The sequence below is a fragment of the Staurois parvus genome, unplaced genomic scaffold (genome assembly GCF_062004578.1).
Source record: "Staurois parvus isolate SC_StPar_1 unplaced genomic scaffold, SC_StPar_1.0 ptg003134l, whole genome shotgun sequence".
Taxonomy (NCBI): domain Eukaryota; kingdom Metazoa; phylum Chordata; class Amphibia; order Anura; family Ranidae; genus Staurois; species Staurois parvus.
Window position 1 is genome coordinate 161,613 of NW_028320930.1, and position 13,388 is coordinate 175,000.

Consider the following 13,388-nt stretch of genomic DNA (forward strand, 5'->3'; position numbering starts at 1 on the left):
TGGCACCTCTCAGGGTCTGAGCCCATGGAAGAGGCCGGTAGGGGGGCTGCAGTAAGAGGTGGGTGCGGGGTTGGACCAGTTAGCTGAGCTGATGGCACCTCTCAGGGTCTGTCTGAGCCCACGGAAGAGGCCGGTAGTGGGGCTGCAGTAGGAGGTGGGTGCGGGGTTGGACCAGTTAGGTGAGCTGATGGCACCTCTCAGGGTCTGAGCCCATGGAAGAGGCCGGTAGGGGGGCTGCAGTAAGAGGTGGGTGCGGGGTTGGACCAGTTAGCTGAGCTGATGGCACCTCTCAGGGTCTCTCTGAGCCCCTGGAAGAGGCCGGTAGTGGGGTTGCAGTAGGAGGTGGGTGCGGGGTTGGACCAGTTAGCTGAGCTGATGGCACCTCTCAGGGTCTGTCTGAGCCCACGGAAGAGGCCGGTAGTGGGGCTTCAGTAGGAGGTGGGTGCGGGGTTGGACCAGTTAGCTGAGCTGATGGCACCTCTCAGGGTCTCTCCGAGCCCACGGAAGAGGCCGGTAGTGGGGCTGCAGTAGGAGGTGGGTGCGGGGTTGGACCAGTTAGGTGAGCTGATGGCACCTCTCAGGGTCTGAGCCCATGGAAGAGGCCGGTAGGGGGGCTGCAGTAGGAGGTGGGTGCGGGGTTGGACCAGTTAGGTGAGCTGATGGCACCTCTCAGGGTCTGAGCCCATGGAAGAGGCCGGTAGGGGGGCTGCAGTAAGAGGTGGGTGCGGGGTTGGACCAGTTAGCTGAGCTGATGGCACCTCTCAGGGTCTGTCTGAGCCCACGGAAGAGGCCGGTAGTGGGGCTGCAGTAGGAGGTGGGTGCGGGGTTGGACCAGTTAGGTGAGCTGATGGCACCTCTCAGGGTCTGAGCCCATGGAAGAGGCCGGTAGGGGGGCTGCAGTAAGAGGTGGGTGCGGGGTTGGACCAGTTAGCTGAGCTGATGGCACCTCTCAGGGTCTCTCTGAGCCCCTGGAAGAGGCCGGTAGTGGGGTTGCAGTAGGAGGTGGGTGCGGGGTTGGACCAGTTAGCTGAGCTGATGGCACCTCTCAGGGTCTGTCTGAGCCCACGGAAGAGGCCGGTAGTGGGGCTTCAGTAGGAGGTGGGTGCGGGGTTGGACCAGTTAGCTGAGCTGATGGCACCTCTCAGGGTCTGAGCCCACGGAAGAGGCCGGTAGGGGGGCTGCAGTAGGAGGTGGGTGCGGGGTTGGACCAGTTAGCTGAGCTGATGGCCCCTCTCAGGGTCTGAGCCCACGGAAGAGGCCGGTAGGGGGGCTGCAGTAGGAGGTGGGTGCGGGGTTGGACCAGTTAGGTGAGTCAGACAGGTAGTAGGACCAGACTTAGTTCACCTGTAAGTGTACCTGTGGTGGGATACGATACAATCTTCCACTGGGAACTGAGTGTGGGACCCCCAGGAAATGAGAGATACGGTCCATTGCCTCTACAGCCCCTCTACAACCCAGGAGCCAACCCCAGGCAGGAATGTTCAGGTCCTCCTCAGTATTTGTAGGTTTCCCCAGACAGGACCCTAGAACTACTCAGCATCTCACAACAACCAATCACGGTCTCCGTCCAATGTTCTGACTGCTGGATACTGATGAGAAGTTGATCCTGATTGGTGGCCTCAGGTGACCGCGCTGCAGACACCTCCATTACCCCACATGTAGTGAATGTTGGAGCAGAACGTGGCGGACGACACGAGAAACGGTTTTCATCCGATGTACTCAGGACCTCTCGTGTCTCATCATCTGTGAAGAGCAACCCCCCCCCAGAGGGAGGACATGGAAAGACACTTAGTGCCCAATTGGTGAACCAGATGTAGGAGTACGGGGGGGGGGCGACTCCACCCGACACTGAACTCTTCCAGGGACACGGAGAGGGGAAGGGGCGACTCCACCCGACACTGAACTCTTCCAGGGACACGGAGAGGGGAAGGGGCGACTCCACCCTACACTGAACTCCTCCAGGGACACGGAGAGGGGAAGGGGCGACTCCACCCTACACTGAACTCCTCCAGGGACACGGAGAGGGGAAGGGGCGACTCCACCCTACACTGAACTCCTCCAGGGACACGGAGAGGGGAAGGGGCGACTCCACCCGACACTGAACTCCTCCAGGGATACGGAGAGGGGAAGGGGCGACTCCACCCGACACTGAACTCTTCCAGGGACACGGAGAGGGGAAGGGGCGACTCCACCCGACACTGAACTCCTCCAGGGACACGGAGAGGGGAAGGGGCGACTCCACCCTACACTGAACTCCTCCAGGGACACGGAGAGGGGAAGGGGCGACTCCACCCTACACTGAACTCCTCCAGGGACACGGAGAGGGGAAGGGGCGACTCCACCCTACACTGAACTCCTCCAGGGATACGGAGAGGAGAAGGGGCGACTCCACCTGAAACTGAACTCCTCCAGGGACACGGAGAGGGGAAGGGGCGACTCCACCCGACACTGAACTCCTCCAGGGACACGGAGAGGGGAAGGGGCAACTCCACCCTACACTGAACTCCTTCAGGGATACGGACAGGAGAAGGGGCGACTCCACCTGAAACTGAACTCCTCCAGGGATACGGAGAGGAGAAGGGGCAACTCCACCCTACACTGAACTCCTTCAGGGATACGGAGAGGGGAAGGGGCGACTCCACCCGACACTGAACTCCTCCAGGGATACGGAGAGGGGAAGGGGCGACTCCACCCGACACTGAACTCCTCCAGGGATACGGACAGGAGAAGGGGCGACTCCACCCTACACTGAACTCCTCCAGGGATACGGACAGGAGAAGGGGCGACTCCACCCGACACTGAACTCCTCCAGAGACACAGAGAGGATAAGGGGTGACTCCACCCGACACTGAACTCCTCCAGGGATACGGAGAGGGGAAGGGGCAACTCCACCCGACACTGAACTCCTTCAGGGACACCGAGAGGGGAAGGGGCGACTCCACCCGACACTGAACTCCTTCAGGGCAGGATTCCATAAAGGGACACTCTCTGGGGGGGGCACAGTTGTACATAAAATGCCCCCATAATAGACGCAGCAAGATGTTAGGAGGCGCCATCTCTCTAATCTCAGCATTACACTCCACCTAAACCTGAAGGAGATTTAACCTTTCCCAGGCCGGAGGGCACACAGCCCGGGGAGCAGCATCGGCCGCAGGGAGCAGCATCGGCCGCAGGGAGCAGCTGGCCTTGTCACAGGCCATCAGTGTAATTCTCCTCAGCGGGATAAGCCCCGGGTGGAGGAGACATAAGACGGAGTGCCGGGATTACAGCAGATTGGAAGGCTCCATCCACAACACAAGCCACGTATGACTCCGGAGACCCCCTTTATACAGGGGTCACCCCCACACGAGGACAGTAATCAGGAAGATGTGAGTCTGGGGACTCCTCTAAGCCTACATCTTCCCCCTCCTCACTCAGCCCCACAATCTGCCTCCTCCCTGCTGCTCAGGGTAAGGCCCACTGATGGGTGCCACGGCCCACCCCACCTGGCAGGAAAGTGCTGCAAATCCTGCTCTGCAACATTCAAGTCCACGTAACCCAACTGGAGGACATGGAGTGTGCAGAGCGTACGCTCCACCATGGACAGGGGGCTTCTTCCATAAATTACTCCATTGTTGCATCTCAGTGCGCCTGAACTACTGCATCCTCCCTCAGCCACGTCCTGCCTACATGGCCACACTCCACCATTGGCTGCATATTCATAGAATGCCCCTTACATTGGGGGTCAGTGGGAAGAATGTCCCTTACATTGGGGATCAGTGGGAAGAATGTCCCTTACATTGGGGGTCAGTGGGAAGAATGTCCCTTACATTGGGGGTCAGTGGGAAGAATGTCCCTTACATTGGGGGTCAGTGGGAAGAATGTCCCTTACATTGGGGGGTCAGTGGGAAGAATGTCCCTTACATTGGGGGTCAGTGGGAAGAATGTCCCTTACATTGGTGGTCAGTGGGAAGAACGTCCCTTACATTGGTGGTCAGTGGGAAGAACGCCCCTTACATTGGGGGTCAGTGGGAAGAACGTCCCTTACATTGGGGGTCAGTGGGAAGAACGTCCCTTACATTGGGGGTCAGTGGGAAGAACGCCCCTTACATTGGGGGTCAGTGGGAAGAACGTCCCTTACATTGGGGGTCAGTGGGAAGAACGCCCCTTACATTGGGGGTCAGTGGGAAGAACACCCCTTACATTGGGGGTCAGTGGAAAGAACGCCCCTTACATTGGGGGTCAGTGGGAAGAACGTCCCTTACATTGGGGGTCAGTGGGAAGAACGTCCCTTACATTGGGGGTCAGTGGGAAGAACGTCCCTTACATTGGGGGTCAGTGGGAAGAACGTCCCTTACATTGGGGGTCAGTGGGAAGAACGTCCCTTACATTGGGGGTCAGTGGGAAGAACGTCCCTTACATTGGGGGTCAGTGGGGAGAACGTCCCTTACATTGGGGGTCAGTGGGAAGAACGTCCCTTACATTGGGGGTCAGTGGGAAGAACGTCCCTTACATTGGGGGTCAGTGGGTAGAATGTCCCTTACATTGGGGGTCAGTGGGAAGAATGTCCCTTACATTGGTGGTCAGTGGGAAGAATGTCCCTTACATTGGGGGTCAGTGGGTAGAATGTCCCTTACATTGGGGGTCAGTGGGAAGAATGTCCCTTACATTGGTGGTCAGTGGGAAGAATGTCCCTTACATTGGGGGTCAGTGGGAAGAATGTCCCTTACATTGGGGGTCAGTGGGGGACAGACTTGTGTCCAGGCCACACATCAGCAGAGGCCAGTGGAGTCTATCACGTGGGTTATGCGGAGTGGGTGTACGGGGCATTCCCGGCTCGCTGGGACTTTGATTTGGATACAATTTTTTTTAGTTGGTTTAGTTTGTTACTTCACATGGAACGCACGATGTCAGATTACCCCGCGGAAGAAAGTCCTCCCTGTAGAGGTGGTGGTGCACCATATTCTGGGGGAGGTTGGGAAGATTCGGGGTCTTGAAGGGCAGGGAGCCTCGGGCGGTCTGGATAAGGAGGTGGAGGAATATCAGACCTGCCTTTGGTGGAATGTCCACCTCTGGGGGAGGGGCTCTTTTTTTATGTTGTTCTTTTCACTTCCTTAGTTTTTGTTGGTTAAGATCTTCACATTGAAGGAGGACTTCATGTATAATGGGGGCGGGGCTGTTTCTGGACCTATCAGGTTTGATGTCTGGTGTAGTGATGGGAGTTGTAGTACAATTTATTTCCCCGGTAATGACATCCATTTCTGAGAGATTTGCTTTTTGCTATAGAACCATCTTTTGTCGGACAGCTGATTGTAGTAGATTTATTTTCTTTTTTGCATAAATATGTATATTATTATTTATATATATTCTGTTTATTGATTGCAAGACTTTTAATAAAGAAAAATTGGGAAGGATCCGCCCCAGAGAGCCGGCAGAGAAGGAGCCGCCCCAGAGAGCCGGCAGAGAAGGAGCCGCCCCAGAGAGCCGGCAGAGAAGGAGCCGCCCCAGAGAGCCGGCAGAGAAGGAGCCGCCCCAGAGAGCCGGCAGAGAAGGAGCCGCCCCAGAGAGCCGGCAGAGAAGGAGCCGCCCCAGAGAGCCGGCAGAGAAGGAGCCGCCCCAGAGAGCCGGCAGAGAAGGAGCCGCCCCAGAGAGCCGGCAGAGAATGAATTGAACAACTGCTAGACTGATGATGACATTGACATGTATGGGTTGAGCACACGTTATGTAATGTGCTGTGATTGGCCAAGCTAGGAGGTGGCTGGGATCCCAAAGACATCAATGTTTCCAGATTCCACCACAGCTGGTGATGGTTCTACCCTACAGACACATGTCCATCACTGAGAGGACTGCTCCTCCGATGGAAACATCAGCACAGCGACCCCACCACCAGCATCATGTGTGTACATAGAATGTATGTAGAACGCAGATCATATGTGGAATGTATGTAGAATGCAGATCGTATGTAGAACGCAGATCGTATGTAGAACGCAGATCGTATGTGGAATGTATGTAGAACGCAGATCATATGTGGAATGTATGTAGAATGCAGATCGTATGTAGAATGCAGATCGTATGTAGAACGCAGATCACACAGTCCAACACCAAATAATGGGATACAGATCATTACACGGAGATACAGCTGGAGATGACACACACGAGCAAGGATGACCATGGCAGGCTGACAACCCAACACCTTGTATGACACACCGCACAGCGACCGCCGACTGTACACACCACACATCATACACCACACATCATACACCACACATCATACACCACACATCATACACCACACATCATACACTTCCTACACCTGGGGGCTGATTTACCAAACTACTTCACAATGATTGAATATTCCCCGCCAACCGCTAATCATGGGGGGAGGGGGGGGGGGGGAGGAACCATAAAGAGGAATCTGCATCTCCACCTGACTGAAGATTCTCAATGACTTTAGTATCTGAGCCTCATTGTGTATACAATGTATCCTCCCCATGTCACCCCCCACCTATATACAATGCATCCTCCCCATGTCACCCCCCACCTATATACAATGTATCCTCCCCATGTCACCCCGCACCTATATACAATGTATCCTCCCCATGTCACCCCCCACCTATATACAATGCATCCTCCCCATGTCACCCCCCACCTATATACAATGCATCCTCCCCATGTCACCCCCCACCTATATACAATGCATCCTCCCCATGTCACCCCCCACCTATATACAATGCATCCTCCCCATGTCACCCCCCACCTATATACAATGCATCCTCCCCATGTCACCCCCCACCTATATACAATGTATCCTCCCCATGTCACCCCGCACCTATATACAATGTATCCTCCCCATGTCACCCCCCACCTATATACAATGTATCCTCCCCATGTCACCCCCCACCTATATACAATGCATCCTCCCCATGTCACCCCCCACCTATATACAATGCATCCTCCCCATGTCACCCCCCACCTATATACAATGCATCCTCCCCATGTCACCCCCCACCTATATACAATGTATCCTCCCCATGTCACCCCCCACCTATATACAATGTATCCTCCCCATGTCACCCCCCACCTATATACAATGTATCCTCCCCATGTCACCCCCCACCTATATACAATGTATCCTCCCCATGTCACCCCGCACCTATATACAATGTATCCTCCCCATGTCACCCCCCACCTATATACAATGTATCCTCCCCATGTCACCCCCCACCTATATACAATGTATCCTCCCCATGTCACCCCCCACCTATATACAATGTATCCTCCCCATGTCACCCCCCACCTATATACAATGTATCCTCCCCATGTCACCCCCCACCTATATACAATGTATCCTCCCCATGTCACCCCGCACCTATATACAATGTATCCTCCCCATGTCACCCCCCACCTATATACAATGTATCCTCCCCATGTCACCCCCCACCTATATACAATGTATCCTCCCCATGTCACCCCCCACCTATATACAATGCATCCTCCCCATGTCACCCCCCACCTATATACAATGCATCCTCCCCATGTCACCCCCCACCTATATACAATGCATCCTCCCCATGTCACCCCCCACCTATATACAATGCATCCTCCCCATGTCACCCCCCACCTATATACAATGTATCCTCCCCATGTCACCCCCCACCTATATACAACGTATATGATGTGTATCCCGCCCCTATATACAACGTATATGATGTGTATCCCGCCCCTATATACAACGTATATGATGTGTATCCCGCACCTATATACAACGTATATGATGTGTATCCCGCACGCAGCCCCTATATACAACGTATATGATGTGTATCCCGCACGCAGCCCCTATATACAACGTATATGATGTGTATCCCGCACGCAGCCCCTATATACAACGTATATGATGTGCATCCCGCCCCTATATACAACGTATATGATGTGTATCCCGCCCCTATATACAACGTATATGATGTGTATCCCGCCCCTATATACAACGTATATGATGTGTATCCGGCACGCAGCCCCTATATACAATGTATATGATGTGTATCCGGCACGCAGCCCCTATATACAATGTATATGATGTGTATCCCGCACCTATATACAACGTATATGATGTGTATCCCGCACCTATATACAACGTATATGATGTGTATCCCGCACGCAGCCCCTATATACAACGTATATGATGTGTATCCCGCACGCAGCCCCTATATACAACGTATATGATGTGTATCCCGCACGCAGCCCCTATATACAATGTATATGATGTGTATCCGGCACGCAGCCCCTATATACAATGTATATGATGTGTATCCGGCACGCAGCCCCTATATACAATGTATATGATGTGTATCCCGCACCTATATACAACGTATATGATGTGTATCCCGCACCTATATACAACGTATATGATGTGTATCCCGCACGCAGCCCCTATATACAACGTATATGATGTGTATCCCGCACGCAGCCCCTATATACAACGTATATGATGTGTATCCCGCACGCAGCCCCTATATACAACGTATATGATGTGTATCCCGCACGCAGCCCCTATATACAATGTATATGATGTGTATCCCGCCCCTATATACAACGTATATGATGTGTATCCCGCCCCTATATACAACGTATATGATGTGTATCCGGCACGCAGCCCCTATATACAATGTATATGATGTGTATCCGGCACGCAGCCCCTATATACAATGTATATGATGTGTATCCCGCACCTATATACAACGTATATGATGTGTATCCCGCACCTATATACAACGTATATGATGTGTATCCCGCACGCAGCCCCTATATACAACGTATATGATGTGTATCCCGCACGCAGCCCCTATATACAACGTATATGATGTGTATCCCGCACGCAGCCCCTATATACAACGTATATGATGTGTATCCCGCACGCAGCCCCTATATACAATGTATATGATGTGTATCCCGCACGCAGCACCTACAGTTGTGGCCAAAATTATTCAACCCCCAATGCTGTAAAGGGGTTTAGGGACTATAGTGTACATTTGGAATTGTATTCAGAATCAAATCCTACAAGGACGTTGTAACTACCCAAATGCAACTAAAATGACATCAATTGTTTATGTAATACAGTAGTAAATGGTTCTTATGTGGTTTCTTCATTGCCACAATTATTCAACCCCTTAAAGACTACCACTCTGAAGAACAGAGGTTCATACAGGTGCTTTCCATCAGGTATTGAAAACACCTGTGGATGTCACCGAGCAGCAATCAAGCATAATAAGCACCAATTAGGCAGCTTTAAAATGACTGTGATACTCAGCTCCTTCTAGACATTTACTGGTGTGGTTACAAACATGGTGAAGGCAAGAGAATGGTCCAGGAAGACAAGAGAAGAGGTGATTTCTCTTCACAGGAAGGGCAATGGCTATAAGAAGATTGCAAAGATGTTAAACATACCAAGAGACACCTTAGGAAGCATCATTCGCAAATTCAAGGCAAAGGGCACTGTTGAAACGCTACCTGGTCGTGGCAGAAAGAAGATGCTGACTTCGACTGCTGTGCGCTACCTGAAGCGTAGAGTGGAGAGAAGTCCCCGTGTGACTGCTGAGGAACTGAGAAAAGATTTGTCAGATGTGGGTACAGAAGTTTCAGCCCAGACAATAAGACGCACACTGCGTAATGAAGGCCTCCGTGCCAGAACTCCCAGGCGTACCCCCTTGCTGTCTCCAAAGAATAAGAAGAGTCGACTGCAGTATGCCAAAAGCCATGTGGACAAACCACAAAAGTTGTGGGATAGTGTTCTGTGGACTGATGAAACAAAATTAGAACTGTTTGGGCCCATGGATCAACGCTATGTTTGGAGGAGGAAGAACAAGGCCTATGATGAAAAGAACACCTTGCCTACTGTGAAGCATGGTGGAGGGTCAATCATGCTTTGGGGCTGTTTTGCTTCTGCAGGTACAGGGAAGCTTCAGCGTGTGCAAGGTACCATGAATTCTCTTCAGTACCAGGAGATATTGGATGGAAACGTGATGCAGTCCGTCACACACCTGAGGCTTGGGAGACGTTGGACCTTTCAACAGGACAATGATCCCAAGCATACCTCCAAGTCCACTAGAGCATGGTTGCAGAGGAAAGGCTGGAACATTTTGGAGTGGCCATCGCAGTCACCAGACTTAAATCCGATTGAGAACCTCTGGTGGGACTTAAAGAAAGCAGTTGCAGTGCGCAAGCCTAAGAATGTGACTGAACTGGAGGCCTTTGCCCATGAAGAATGGGCGAAGATACCCGTAGATCGCTGCAAGACACTTGTGTCAAGCTATGCTTCACGTTTAAAAGCTGTTATAACTGTAAAAGGATGCTGTACTAAGTACTAAGATTGAATGTCACTTGGGGGTTGAATAAAACTGATAATGCTGTGAGCACAGAAAAGACATTTGTGGTTATTTCATTATAACTGTTATGTTATATTTGTCTGACCTACAAGTGCCTCTTTAATGTAAATGTAAGCAAGATGACTGAATGATCAAAAGCAATGTCAAACTGGCCAAAACACTCAATTTCAGTGGGGGTTGAATAATTTTGGCCACAACTGTATATACAATGTATATGATGTGTATCCCGCACACAGCCCCTATATACAACGTATATGATGTGTATCCCGCACCTATATACAACGTATATGATGTGTATCCCGCACACAGCCCCTATATACAACGTATATGATGTGTATCCCGCACACAGCCCCTATATACAACGTATATGATGTGTATCCCGCACGCAGCCCCTATATACAATGTATATGATGTGTATCCCGCACGCAGCCCCTATATACAATGTATATGATGTGTATCCCGCACGCAGCCCCTATATACAATGTATATGATGTGTATCCCGCACGCAGCCCCTATATACAACGTATATGATGTGTATCCCGCACACAGCCCCTATATACAATGTATATGATGTGTATCCCGCCCCTATATACAACGTATATGATGTGTATCCCGCACCTATATACAATGTATATGATGTGTATCCCGCCCCTATATACACAACGTATATGATGTGTATCCCGCACGCAGCACCTATATACAATGTATATGATGTGTATCCCGCACGCAGCCCCTATATACAACGTATATGATGTGTATCCCGCCCCTATATACAATGTATATGATGTGTATCCCGCCCCTATATACAACGTATATGATGTGTATCCCGCCCCTATATACAACGTATATGATGTGTATCCGGCACGCAGCCCCTATATACAATGTATATGATGTGTATCCCGCACACAGCCCCTATATACAACGTATATGATGTGTATCCCGCACCTATATACAACGTATATGATGTGTATCCCGCACGCAGCACCTATATACAACGTATATGATGTGTATCCCGCACGCAGCCCCTATATACAACGTATATGATGTGTATCCCGCACGCAGCCCCTATATACAACGTATGTGATGTGTATCCCGCCCCTATATACAATGTATATGATGTGTATCCCGCACGCAGCACCTATATACAACGTATATGATGTGTATCCCGCACACAGCCCCTATATACAACGTATATGATGTGTATCCCGCACACAGCCCCTATATACAACGTATATGATGTGTATCCCGCACCTATATACAATGTATATGATGTGTATCCCGCACACAGCCCCTATATACAATGTATATGATGTGTATCCCGCACGCAGCCCCTATATACAATGTATATGATGTGTATCCCGCACGCAGCCCCTATATACAATGTATATGATGTGTATCCCGCACGCAGCCCCTATATACAACGTATATGATGTGTATCCCGCACGCAGCACCTATATACAACGTATATGATGTGTATCCCGCCCCTATATACAATGTATATGATGTGTATCCCGCCCCTATATACAACGTATATGATGTGTATCCCGCCCCTATATACAACGTATATGATGTGTATCCCGCCCCTATATACAACGTATATGATGTGTATCCCGCCCCTATATACAATGTATATGATGTGTATCCCGCCCCTATATACAACGTATATGATGTGTATCCCGCCCCTATATACAACGTATATGATGTGTATCCCGCACGCAGCACCTATATACAATGTATATGATGTGTATCCCGCACGCAGCCCCTATATACAACGTATATGATGTGTATCCCGCACCTATATACAACGTATATGATGTGTATCCCGCACGCAGCCCCTATATACAACGTATATGATGTGTATCCCGCACGCAGCCCCTATATACAACGTATATGATGTGTATCCCGCACGCAGCCCCTATATACAACGTATATGATGTGTATCCCGCACGCAGCCCCTATATACAACGTATATGATGTGCATCCCGCCCCTATATACAACGTATATGATGTGTATCCCGCACGCAGCCCCTATATACAACGTATATGATGTGTATCCCGCACGCAGCCCCTATATACAACGTATATGATGTGTATCCCGCCCCTATATACAACGTATATGATGTGTATCCCGCCCCTATATACAACGTATATGATGTGTATCCCGCCCCTATATACAACGTATATGATGTGTATCCCGCCCCTATATACAACGTATATGATGTGTATCCGGCACCTATATACAACGTATATGATGTGTATCCCGCCCCTATATACAACGTATATGATGTGTATCCCGCCCCTATATACAATGTATATGATGTGTATCCCGCCCCTATATACAATGTATATGATGTGTATCCGGCACGCAGCCCCTATATACAATGTATATGATGTGTATCCCGCACACAGCCCCTATATACAACGTATATGATGTGTATCCCGCACACAGCCCCTATATACAACGTATATGATGTGTATCCGGCACGCAGCCCCTATATACAACGTATATGATGTGTATCCCGCACCTATATACAACGTATATGATGTGTATCCCGCACGCAGCCCCTATATACAACGTATATGATGTGTATCCCGCACGCAGCCCCTATATACAACGTATGTGATGTGTATCCCGCCCCTATATACAATGTATATGATGTGTATCCCGCACGCAGCACCTATATACAATGTATATGATGTGTATCCCGCACACAGCCCCTATATACAACGTATATGATGTGTATCCCGCACACAGCCCCTATATACAACGTATATGATGTGTATCCCGCACACAGCCCCTATATACAACGTATATGATGTGTATCCCGCACACAGCCCCTATATACAACGTATATGATGTGTATCCCGCACACAGCCCCTATATACAATGTATATGATGTGTATCCCGCACGCAGCCCCTATATACAATGTATATGATGTGTATCCCGCACGCAGCCCCTATATACAATGTATATGATGTGTATCCCGCCCCTATATACACAACGTATATGTGTATCCCGCACGCAGCAC

General features: G+C 50.5%; 1 protein-coding gene across 2 annotated transcripts in view; it reads right to left on the reverse strand.

Moving 5' to 3' along the window:
- Positions 1-13,388, reverse strand: part of RGS9 (regulator of G protein signaling 9) — a 74,319-nt gene that overhangs the window by 59,985 nt on the left and 946 nt on the right. The gene's annotated exons all lie outside the window — the stretch shown is intronic.